We start from the raw sequence: 13,392 nt of genomic DNA on the forward strand, positions 1-13,392 counted from the left end.
AAAAAAAAAAAAAAAAAAAAAAAAAAAAAAAAAAAAAAAAAAAAAAAAAAGACTGTGGGAGTGATGCTAAGTTCAACCACTTCTATATTTTCCACTTTGTTCCTAGATCCGTGTATTCAACCTGTTAGGGATGCAGTATCAAAGAATAGTCATTGATTTAGAGTATTTACCACATTGTTTAGGATTCAAAAGGCTGGTCCATCACTCATCAGACCAGCACCTTCTGCGGCATGCAGTGCATACCAGGACAAGTGGATCTCATGATTATGTACCCACTGTTCTACCTCAGTCCAAAGTAGTCCCATTGGCCTGGATGATATTATGCAGTTGATACTGTTCACATTTCAGACACTCTGTAGGCCCTCAGATCTTGGTGCTAAACAAGGCCCTGCAGGCATGTAAGGCAAACCCTTATTTGGAATTGGCTCAGTTCTAGTCAAAATGAGTTACTGTTCCTTCTAAGGTGGAAGATGTGATAATCAGCTTACTACTGAGTGGCAGTCTGAACCCGGGGAATAATACTGAATTAAGACCCAGCATCTACCCCCGTTGCTATTAGGTTGGACAGCTCATCTACATTTTCAGGTGTGGAAAATCAGAAACGAATAATTGAGTGGCCCCATTGGAGCAGATGGATGCTGCCGAAGGAGTGGAGAGAAGCTTGGCGTGTGTGTGTGTGTTAAGGGGTATGTGTGCAATAAGGGGTTGGAATTTCTTGAGTGGGGTATTAGAAATATAACAAAGTCCAGAAAGGGTCCAAGAATAGGTCCTGGGAGTTCTTAAGCTGTACAAGAGGGTAGTCTTCTAAAAACTCACTAATTTATACACTTTGTCCTTATCTTTTTAATTTCCTGTTTTTGTTTGCCTTCGGTTTCTGAGTTTCTTTTCAATCTTACTTAACTTTTGGTCAAGATGGGTCAATTTGTCAAATTAAAAGAACTTGGTAAATTTGGGAAAATAAATGACTTTTGTGAGACTCAATTTTCTCATTTGTAAAAGTGGAGTAAAATGGCTATTATAGAATTTTAAAACCTGCTTATAAAGTGCTTATACATGGTGGATGATCAAGAGTTGCCTATCAATATTGAAACACTCCTAAACAGTTACTGCTGAGCTAAGGAGGAATGGATGGGGGCTCTGGTTGTACAGATCTGGCAAGCTAGAAGACAGGCAGGCAGCTGAAATGAGTTACTGGAGGTCTGCTTCCCATTTGATCTAGGGAGCCATCTAATAAGCTGTTTCAGTGATTGGCCTTGTGTTTTGCTCGGTTTTTGCTTTCGTTTAAAAATAGTATAATTTTTACAGTTATTTTTGGATGTCCTTCTTTCTAGGTTGTTACATTTTTAAAAATTTGTTTTCTGCTTATAAAAAAATACTATAAACACTTAAAGCGTAATATTCATGTATCATGGAGGAAAAAAGTTCCATCTTCAACCTCTTATTAAAAGGTTACTTTAAGTGTCTGATAGCTATTCCTTTAGATTTGTTTCTATGCACAATTGGATATGATATTTTATATATAATATATATATATATACACATATTTTTAACAAAAGTAAGATCATGTTCAAATACTCCATAGGCCTTCAGATCATGGTGCCGAACAAAGGCCTTAAGTACTTTGTCTATAAAATTGGGACAGTACTACTATCTGCCTCATGAGGTTGTTGTGCGGGTTAAAGGAGAAACCTTTGTAATTCACATATGCCTGTAACATGCATCTATGTCATACACATGTAAGCCTGGTTGTGTCATGCCTGCCACAGTAAATATTAGCTATTATCATTATGCTTGTCTGCATCCATATCTTCTTCTTTTTTTTTTTTTTTTTTTGAGATGGAGTTTTGCTCTTATTGCCCAGAATGGAGTGCAGTGGCCTGATCTCGGCTCACTGCAACCTCTGTCTGCCAGGTTCAAGCAATTATCCTGCCTCAGCCTCCCCAGTAGCTGGGACTACAGGCGTGCACCACCATGCCCGGCTAATTTTTGTATTTTTAGTAAAGATAGGGTTTCGCCATGTTGACCAGGCTGGTCTTGAACTCCTGACCTCAGGTGATGTACCTGCCTCAGCCTCCCAAAGTGCTCAGATTACAGGTGTGAGCCACTGCACCCAGCCTGAATCCATATCTTAAATCCCAACAGGATGTTTTATGTTAGTGTTTTTCTCTTACCTCCTCATTCCTCAAAGAGAACAATGAGTAAAAAAAACATCAGTCGGGTAAATACAGCATTATCATAATTACAATTTCCCTGAGAAAAGTGGCTTGCAGTTTGAATATTCAGCATCATAATTACAATTTCCATAAGGAATGTAGAACAGTTATTATAAACAACAGAATAATCACTTGGTCCATAAGGGAGAACAGATTATTAGGGGAGTGAGCAGAGAGAAGAAGCAAAATCACGTGTTCTAATCAGCATTCAAGAGTAGAAATATAGAACCTGAGAATAAATCGTAATAGCACCTTAAAATACTCTTGCCTGAATTTATCAAAAATCTTACCATGATGGCTTCCATGGGATAAGTGCTACCTATATATTTTTTCTTTCATACAATTTAATTATGTTTATTAAACATCCCCTCTGCATTTTCACTCACTGTCATTCATGATTTCTATACCCATAAGAAATTTTAAAAAGCAAATTATGACAAAATTTAAAAAGTAAAAATATATTAACAACTAGGAGAAAAAGAGTTTTATCAGGTTTTTTTCTCTCTGTAGTTAAATGCTTCTTTCCTGTCCACAAGAAAACTGGGTAAAAGTTAAAAGAAAAAAAGAAAATGTCTTTTTGACTTCTTGTGTTACTTTAATTGGCTTTTATTTCAATTTCCTTTTTTTGTGTGTTTTCTATTTTTTAGGTGAAGTGAGAAAAACAGAATGCAGCTTTCAAGGTTGGTACATTTTATAATTTTTATTGTAAATTGACAATTTGTAATTGTATAAATCTATGGGGTAAAAACTAATGTTATAGTTTATGACTCCAATGTGGAATAATTAAATCAAGCTAGTTAAAATATCCATTAATTTAAATTTTTAACATTTTTTGTGGTGAGAAGATTTGAAATTTACCCTCTTAGCAATTTTCAAATGTAAAATACTCTATAATTAGTTAGATTTACCATGCTGTGCAATAGAACTAACAAAAAAAAAAAAGCCTATTCTTTCTAACTGAAATTTTGTGCCCTTTGACTATCATCACTCCATTCTCTCCAACAGCTAGCCTCTATAACCAGCATTCTATTCTCTATTTCTGTGACTTCAGTTATTCTAGAGTCTACCTATAAGTTAGAATGTGCGGTGCTGACTTTAGTGCCTGATTTATTTCACTTTGCATAATGTTCTCTTGTTCTATCCATGTTGTCACAAATGACAGAATTTAACATATATGTTAGTATGAAACAATATGAAAGTAGCAGAGCAAACTATATCCTTAGCTTTGCACCAACAGCTATTAGAAAACATTATGTTTTTATTCTCCTCACTCACGGACAGAAAAGTACAACATAGACTTAAGTGAATTTAATATAGCAATTATAATAGCTGATTCAATCTGTAGCAAAATTGTGAAGTTGCAAATACATAACATTTTCATATTAACATTTAATATTAATAATTATTCACTCGATCCATCTATCCATCATTCAATTCATCTACTATTCATATATTTTTATCAGTGAATCCTTATTACATATTGTGTGCAAGCTCCTATCATCTAATTCCTTTCTTCATACATTGTTTGACTGACCTTCAGCAGATTCTCAAACCTATCCCTTGCTCCAGCACTTTCTGCTTATTACTAACAATAAACCTTCACCTATTATAACAGGTATTCGATTTTAACTTGCTGTATCTGATAAATGAGCAGTGTTTCCCCAACATCCCTCAGCTTATGTGTATGCCAGTATGTCTACTTCCAAATAATTGGGGCAAAGAGGAAATCATCAGGGCGATAACTACCAAGTATATTGTAATTCAAGTAAATCTGGAGAGTGCAAAAAAGTCCTAATCTGGCCTCTGAAATAGAACACTCAGAACTGAATTTATATATGAGCACCCTTGGATAAAGGTATAGTATAGCCCTGCAGTGACAAGGTACTATGGCCTGAATGTTTTTGTCCTCTCAAAATTACTCTGCTGAAGTCCTTCACTTGATCTTAGCCAAAAGGCCAAGAAGCGATACTCTGCTGAAGTCCTAACCCCCAAGGTGACGGTCTTAGGCAGTGAGGCCTTTTGGGAAATGATTGGGTTCATGAATCATGAATGGGATTAGTGCCCTTATAAAAGAGGCCCAAGGGAGTTACCCTGCCCCTCTCAGCATGTGAGGACACAGAAAGTGCTGTCTCTAAGGAAGTAGGCTTTCACCATACAGTACTCCTGCCTGTGCCTTGATCTTGGACTTCCCAGACTCCAGAACAATGAGACATACATTTCTGTTGTTTAAATGCACTCAGTTGATGGTTATTTTGTTATGGTAGATAGAACAAACTAAAACACAAGTGTTCTCATTATAAAAGTTTGAAACATCAATGGGTTGACATGGAACTATCATCTCCACACTGGTCATAGATAAATGGTAAAAATTATCTGCAATGTCCTTATGGAGAAATTAAAAAAGGAAAATAATTCTTGATAACTGCAGACCCATCTCCAGTAAATATTTAAATATTTGAGTGAAGGGGCCCAAATTTGAACCTGCCTATGAAACCTAGTCTATCCCTACAATATCCCATGGTCATGCTTCCATTTATATACACTATGTAGATGCTTCTGATGGCTTACATTAGCCACTGTAAGGAAACTCATGCCCTTCTTATAAAAGGGAAGCCCAATAACAGATTTTTAGGTTGAAAAATGCTTCAACTATTATTCATTTTAATCATTTTTTGTCTTCATATAATAAAATCCAGGCCTGTAGAGGTTAAATATGTAAACTGTTCTAAATCAGAGTTCACTAATGACCAAATAGGGACCACAATCACATTGTTTACCATCTTAACACAGGGCATCCCACAGTGGTTGGTATGGAGAATAGGAAAGTCTTTCATTTGGAATGGAAACCATTTCTGTAACAACACATTTCATACCAATCTGTTGCCTAAAATTGTTTACGTCCTCTATTTTTAAGCATTTCTCAAGAACCCTTTTACTTCCCTGACTATATCATGATCTCCCTGAAGGTAAAGCTCATGGCTATCATTTCTCTGTATTTTTACCATATTTATAAATTTTAGGTAAATGTTGTGTGGTTCATTAACCTTATTAATAACACTGAACCTCTGCCTCTATTCCAACTCAGTGAGTTCCACTGATACTCTTTGTAGAAGATCTAGAAAAAAAAATTCACTGAAGGAAACCAGAAACCAAATAAAGATGGCTGGGTTTTGTTTTTGTTTTTGCATGTGTGTATATTTTGGAATGTGTGTGAGGAGGAGGTGGTCAAAAGAAATCACTTAAATTTATCTGAGACTATGGGGTTTAATGAGTTGCAGGGTAAATCATTAGAGTGGCTGAAGAGAATAGAGAATGCCTACTGAAAATGTGAATGTATGTTTGGATAGATAGAGAGGATCCAGAGGCTAAACATTAGAATAAATAGACTCAATTTTTATATACAGAAGAAAGGTTAGGAATAAGAAAACTAATTTCCTTTTTATTATAGATCTCAGATCTAATTTCCTTTTGTCCTTCCTGTATATTTGAAAATAGGATGTAGCTCTTCTTTCCATGTGAGAGCTGTTTAATATTTTCACACTGAAAGTGTTGCATTTAGATTTGAGCACCACACATTTAGAAGTCTATAAATAACCTATTTTGCCCTTCAAAATATACATAATGTCAGTCAAAGAAGCAGAGATTATACAACGATTATTAATTAAAGAGGAATACCAATATTCACTTTACTCTTTCAAAGATCATTAAAGGTGATCAAATTTATAACTCACAGCAACTCTTTTCACAAATCCATTTCTTCACCTGTCAAATCTTTCACAGTGCAATGTCTCAAATCTTCATCAAAACCTTACTTAAGCCCTAGTTCTTGCCACTTTTGTTACATATGTAGTTCTCTCTCCTTTCTTCCAGCATTTTACTATGTAGTTCAACCTAGTCTGTCTTACTAAAACCTTCCCTCTTACTCACCTACCTCTCTGATTTTGTCTTTCTAGATTTTCCTATGAAAGAGGAAGATATAAGGATTAATAGGCAGATTATGGAAATGCTGAGTGTACCCAAATGTCAGTGAATCTTGTTTCAGCCATGTATATTCTATAGCATGGTGATGGACTCAAAACTGTAAGCAGTGGCAGCACGCGTAGTGGATACAGCAATGGATTCACTTGTAATTAAACATGGTGTGAGCTTTTATCTCTACTCCCTCCCCAAAAGTAACTAAAATAAGAATAAAGGATAAATAATGCATAACCCCCCAAGGACAAAGTAATCAAGAAAGGTGACAGACAATACCAGACTAAAAATGGCAAACACATTTTCAAAAATTTTAAGTGGATGGACAAAGATAGTCATAGTAGCATGACAGAAGGTTGTAACTGAAGCAATCAGAAAAGTAATAATAATGAAAAGGAGTCTGAGCTGCTGATCCCCAGGAATGCCCAGAAATTAGACATATTAAAGGCAGGGATTAAGGAAGTGACTGAAAACATTAAAATGGGGGTTGAAAGTTTGTAAATGGAAGAATTGGGCTCCCAGATTCTTTGCCATATCGTGAAGCCAGGCAACTACCCCGGCTTCATTTTGTCAAAGACTTGAGATATACGTTGTGAATACTGTAATTCAACTGGGGAAGTACTGGTCTTGGAAATACTAAGATCAGTTTAGGACAGAAAGAAGGCACTCTAGTGAAAACAGGATTTAATTAAAGTACACAAAAGTAAGATGATTAAATGAAAGTATGCTTATGAAAAACCGAGACCCTCAATACATCTCTCTGACTTCACTCTCAGAAGTCTGGAAGCCAAGCAGAAAAACAAAGCATTCCTCTCTGGAGACTAAAGAACTCAAAAGATTTGCATTTCTCTGATGGCCAGTGATGACGAGCATTTTTTCATGTGCCTGTTGGCTGTATGCATGTCTTCTTTTGAGAAATGTCTATTCATATCCTTTGCCCACTTGTTGATGGGGTTGTTTGTTTTTTTCTTGTAAATTTGTTTCAGTTCTTTATAGTTTCTGGATATTAGCCCTCTGTCAGATGAGTAGAATGCAAAAATTTTCTCCCATTCTGTAGGTTTCCTGTTCACTCTGATGGTAGTTTCTTTTGCTGTGCAGAAGCTCTTTAGTTTAATTAGATCCCATTTGTCAATTATGGCTTTTGTTGCCGTTGCTTTTGGTGTTTTAGACATGAAGTCCTTGCCCATGCCTATGTCCTGAATGGTATTACTAGGTTTGCTTCTAGGGTTTTTATGGTTTTAGGTCTAACATTTAAGTCTCTAATCCATCTTGAATTAATTTTCGTATAAGGAGTAAGGAAAGGATCCAGTTTCAGCTTTCTACTTATGGCTAGCCAACTTTTCCAGCACCATTTATTAAATAGAGAATCCTTTCCCCATTTCTTGTTTTTGTCAGGGTTGTCAAAGATCAGATGGCTGTAGATGTGTGGTATTATTTCTGAGTGCTCTGTTCTGTTCCATTGGTCTATATCTCTGTTTTGGTACCAGTACCATGCTGTTTTGGTTACTGTAGCCTTGTAGTATAGTTTGAAATCAGGTAGCGTGATGCTTCCAGCTTTGTTCTTTTGGCTTAGGATTGTCTTGGCAATGTGGGGTCTTTTTGAGATACCATCTCACACCAGTTAGAATGGCAATCATTTAAAAATCAGGAAACAACAGGTGCTGGAGAGGATGTGGAGAAATAGGAACACTTTTACACTGTTGGTGGGACTGTAAACTAGTTCAACCATTGTGGAAAACAGTGTGGGCGATTCCTCAAGGATCTAGAACTAGAAATACCATTTGACCCAGCCATCCCATTACTGGGGATATACCCAAAGCATTATAAGTCATGTCGCTATAAAGACACATGCACATGTATGTTTATTGCAGCACTATTCACAATAGCAAAGGCTTGGAATCAACCCAAATGTCCATCAGTGACAGACTGGATTAAGAAAATGTGGCACATATACACCATGGAATACTATGCAGCCATAAAAAAGGATGAGTTCGTGTCCTTCGTAGGGACATGGATGCAGCTGGAAACCATCATTCTCAGCAAACTATCGCAAGAACTGAAAACCAAATACCACATGTTCTCACTCATAGGTGGAAATTGAACAATGAGATCACTTGGACACAGGAAGGGGAGCATCACACACTGGGTCCTATTGTGGGGAGGGGGAAGAGAGGAAGGATAGCCTTAGGAGATATACCTAATGTAAATGATGAGTTAATGGGTGCAGCACACCAATATGGCACATGTATATATATATGTAACAAACGTGCATGTTGTGCACATGCACCCTAGGACTTAAAGTATATATGAAAAAAAAAAAAGAACTCAAAAGAAAAGAAGTACAGATAGGAATACTGTTTTCTCCCAGGAAAAAGTCCAGTGCTTTATTGTGGGCTGCACTAAGGCTTACCAACTGACGGGTCCAGCAAATACACCCAGAGATTCCAATCAACCTTAGAGGTCCTGCAATAAACAGAAGGAAACTGCTATAAACAGAGGGGGGAATTGTACACCATGAAAGAAGAACACCAATGCAAACAGAAAAAAAATAAGACAATGCAGGGTGTAAAAGAAAACAATGGAAAGGCTATAATACTCTCAAAATGATGAGACATTATATCCCCTAAAGTAGAACAGGATGTATAGATAGATTAGAGAGAGATAGAGATAGCGATAGAGATACATAGATAGAGGTAGATGTGCATAGAGAGAGACAAAGAGAAAGAAAAAAAGTAAAAGCTCTTGGAAAAAGAGGGAAAGAAATTGGAACATATTGGAAGTTACACTTAAGGAGTTCCCAGAAAGTAGAAAAAAATGACAAAAAGATTGAAAATAGGGAAAAAAAAAAACAGAATTAATTCAGAATACCCAGCATCTGACTCATAATAGTTCTTGAAATAAAGAGGTTGGAGGTGAGTGATTAATAAATAATAATTGCAAACTAATAGCCAGAATTATTTTCAGATTAAAAGGGCCCAGTGATGCTACCAATAACAAATAGGAAACCAAAATCATCATAAAAGTTCAGAATAGAAGAGACAGAAGAGTCCACTACAGCTTCCAGAGAGAGAAGAGAGAGGAAGAAAAGAGTCACCTACGAAAGAGTAAGAGCCAGACTAGACCATGACTTCTCAGTATCAACCCTGAAAACTAGAATTCCATGGAGAAATACTCTCAAATTTCCATATGCTCCACCAAGAAAGAGGAACAATGGCCCCCAGGAAATAAGGTCACAAATATAAGAAGGACATAACATTTCCCAGGTTATCAGTGAAGTTCTGGAATATCAGCTCATGCAGCCCCGTCTAGAGAACAGCCAGTACAACAGACCAGCTGCAGTAAAAATACAGAAAGAAGGACTCCAGGAGGAGTGTGTTAAAGCCAAATACAATACAACAAGCAAAACTAGAAAGAATGATGAATGTGTTCACACATAGTAAGAGAAGATTTTCAGTTCTGCAGGATGATTTGGGAGTAAATTAATGATAGATTTATAGAAATCATGCAAGTCATGAAACAGGGCAATTATTAACTCCAGGAGAGATAAGAATTGAAATAAATGTATAGAACATCATATTATTGAGCTGATATTAACAATCATAATAATGTAAATGCTTAGTTTTGATTTAATCAAAATTATAATACAACTATATAGAGAAGATAAATGTATATGTGTTAGATGGGCAGTTTTAAGAAGTTAAATCTGTATATTCCATATGGGAAATAGATGAGGAGGAAGAGAAGGAGAAAGAGGAAGAAAAAAATGTCATTTTACCTGTGTCATTAGAAACAGATTATTATCAAAATATACAACTATAAGAGGTGAGAGTAAGCCTGTTGAAAAGAATAAAGCAGGTTATTATTATTACTATATTTTCCTATTAGTGTATCATTAATATATTATTATTAGAACTACTTGGTTTTAAAAATATGAATCTGTATTACTTTCATAAAATAAAGCAAAATTTAAATGTATTTAATATTAAAAATTTATAATTTACTCTAGCTTTACATACCTGCTTTACCACTTACCTTGGGAAAGTCACTCTTCTTTTTTTTTTTTTTTTTTTTTACTGGTTTATTTGTATATTTGTTGGATTTTCTTTTGCTTCTCCTCATAAGGAAGCTAATACAAGTGAATGATCCTACCTTAATATCTAACATGAAGCAGTGAGTCCTCCAGCATTCTTTTTCATTTCCCCCTTAAAGGAGCTAAGCAATGTGTTCGCTTCTTTCAGATATTTGAATGCATCTTATGTGGAAGTGAGATGCAATTTGGCCTTTGGTTTCAAGTGATAAAAACAGGAGCTGAAAGGTTCAAGAAAACATGGCCAGCTCAATATTCAAAGGAACATTATTGTAAAACATGGCTATCCAGGGCACAGGTAACTGGTGAGTTCTCTATGGTAGAGTCTTTCAAACACAGCCTAAAGATCACATAAGAGGGATGAAATACAAAACAGAGGTAATGCAAGTGCTAAATTAGTAAACTAAGTAATGTTCCAAGTCTTTCCTTTCCATAGACTGGATGATGTTATGCCCTGCTACTACTCCAGAGATGCAACAGCCACCAGGGAAGCAAGCTGTAGTTACTAATATGGTAGCAATGGAGATTAGAAGAAAAAGGAACAGGCTCCAGCTGCTTTACATACTAAGGAAAACGTAAAAAGTAGAATTAGAAAGGTCTGAGCCAAATTCTGGCCCAGATTTAACATTGTGAAAAAGTTCAAAGTAAGGGTGAAATTCTAACATTTCATTTGAAAGCAGTGCAACTCTTCTGGGAAAGGAGTGACTCAGGGCTTGCTTTATTATGAACTCCATCCTTTCTTAGTCACACACAGACAGACCCTGACTTGTATATATGCTCTGCCCACTAACATCCTTTCTCCCTCTGCCTCTAAGGCCTCCAGAGTAGTCTCAAAGTGGACACATTTCCCCATTGGAAGAAAAGGAGGAGAGAGAAAAAAAAAAAAGACCCAAAGGTTGGAATTTCCTTTGTACCTTCTAGCTCTTGTCCCTATTCTTTAACTCTGAAAAGGCAGGGTAAACGGTAAACCCCAAAGCGGGTGAAGAAATCCTACTCAAAACCACTCTTCACTCCCTGTGGCCCTGTCTTCTCCATCCTGTCCCCTGTTTTGCTTTTTTTTCCAGGTCCCTTTAACTGCCTACCTTCTACTCACTTGCTACCTCTGCCATCAGCCCTCACCCAGGCCTGCGGGGGCCTCTTTCTGGGATAGGAATGTGGTGCCAAGCTCTTGCACTAGGGGGTGCTGCAGTTTTGCTTTCTGGTGTTTCGCTCTACAGCCTGTTTGAAAACAGGGTTGCTTCTGCAGCACAGATCCAGTTCTTAGCTCTTAGTCATATTTCTATTGGTCACCCAATACCCAGGCAATTAATTCCAGGCTCTTTAGCATGACACATACATTTTTCACAATCTGGCCCAGGTGACATTTTCAGCCTCCTATCCTGATATTCCTCTAGAAAGCTCCCTTTGTTCCAACCACACTAAATTCTTCATGTTCCCTCTATTGAGAATGCCCTTTCCCACCATCATCCCTCTCCCACTCTCTCCCCTCTCTGCAGCACACTGACCAGACTAACCGGAATATCTCTCCCTCCTCTGTAAAACCTTCTTATACTCCCTTATTTGAACTTAGACAGCAAACCCTCTGTGCTCCCAAGACTTTTTGCTCATACATCTATTATAGCACTTAACATGATGTATTTTAATTTATGTTTTCGTGGGTTTATCTTTCCTACCTGATTTCTCAAATAAAAGCATCCTATTATTCTTGGTATTTACAGTACATAACACAGTATAAAGTTTGTAGCGGGAACCCAATTAATGTTATTTGAATGAATGAAATAAATATGTGAATGAATGAGAATATATTCCATAGTGTTTGCCTTTTTAAACAACTGATCTAAAAGATCAGTGATTAAACAAAGAAAGCTTCAGTAGGCATCTTGCACATCTGGACAATTGTAATGCAAAATATTTACTTAGGAGGCAAAGAGATAGTCTCTTTTCTTGTTGAAATATAAAGGAATTTTGTTTCAAGGAAAATTACATTGAAAAAATAACTGTCTACAATACAAGAGTCTAAGTTTACGTCTTTGGGGACAGTTCTTATCTTTTTACATTACAAGAGTGAACACGATTTAAACCAAGCAGTCAGTGTGATGATGTTTCCAGACAGCTAATATAAAGGAAGATTAGAGAGCTATATAAAATGGCAGGTGCCTCGGCAGATTCCACATCTTAGACATTAAGCACAGAACAAAGTAAAGCTGTTTTCTGAAGACCACCAAAAGTGCTTGATGTCAGCTTCAGCCGCATGATGCCATTTTGACTGTGGTATTCATCTTACCTTGTATCCCTGTTAGAAAACAATACAGAGAAAGAAAAAAAAGAAAAAACTAAAGCTGACAGCGGTAGATGATGATACTGAGAACAGAGAAAGCATCTGAAAAAAAGCAGACTCTTGCAAGAAAGAATGTTGAATTATTTCTAGTCAATCAATCACTTGCAAAATATCCTTTGCACTCATAGACTAAACTGTTATGTCTGATCATATGAAGAATCATCTGCAGAGGAACTATATATATTCTATAACTCATTTTATATCATCTCTTACAGAGTTTAGAATTATGACTATTTAAAGATATGAGAGAAATGAACCAGGGCATTATTTCTCCTGGTAACTCGCATGACTACCGGGGTAACAGCCATCTTTACCCAAAAAGCAAATACAGAAAATACACTTTTTTTTTTTTTGTAATCTAATGAATGCAATTACAACAAATATTTTCTCTTTTGAGCTTTCTTTATCAAAGGTAACTTCAAAACCATCTCCTGTTTGGAGACAAAGGTAATGCCGAGAACATACTGTGAATGTAGGCTAAAAGAGAAACACAAGCAAAGAGACAGACACAATAGGAGAAAATAATTGTCAACCTCAAAGACATCTAATGAACATGGAACAGGAATCTTAGAAATTGATCATGAAGATAACAGTAGAAATTTTGTAAATGTACAATTTGTAGTAAAGGGTTTTTTTTTTTTTTTTCAAGTGAACATATGCATCTAGCCTTGACTAATTAACTAATGATAGTGACCCTGCCGATTGGTGGGGATGATTAATTTGTGAGCTTGTCAAAGGACAAGTAATAATAAAGTCCTGTGTTCCCCCCTTTTAGCTGATGG

At 36.4% G+C, this 13,392-nt stretch overlaps 1 protein-coding gene across 3 annotated transcripts in view; it reads left to right on the forward strand.

The window, feature by feature from the left end:
- Positions 1 to 13,392, forward strand: part of LINGO2 (leucine rich repeat and Ig domain containing 2) — a 1,258,067-nt gene that overhangs the window by 851,814 nt on the left and 392,861 nt on the right. For 2 of the 3 annotated variants that reach the window (XM_025359407.1, XM_025359406.1), the window contains exon 5: positions 2,861 to 2,893. The exons of the other annotated variant lie outside the window; for it this stretch is intronic. The gene's annotated coding sequence lies outside the window, so the exon portion shown is untranslated. The remainder of the gene's footprint in view (positions 1 to 2,860; positions 2,894 to 13,392) is intronic. 3 annotated transcript variants of the gene reach the window in all.

The sequence above is a fragment of the Theropithecus gelada genome, chromosome 15, assembly GCF_003255815.1.
Source record: "Theropithecus gelada isolate Dixy chromosome 15, Tgel_1.0, whole genome shotgun sequence".
NCBI classification, from domain to species: domain Eukaryota; kingdom Metazoa; phylum Chordata; class Mammalia; order Primates; family Cercopithecidae; genus Theropithecus; species Theropithecus gelada.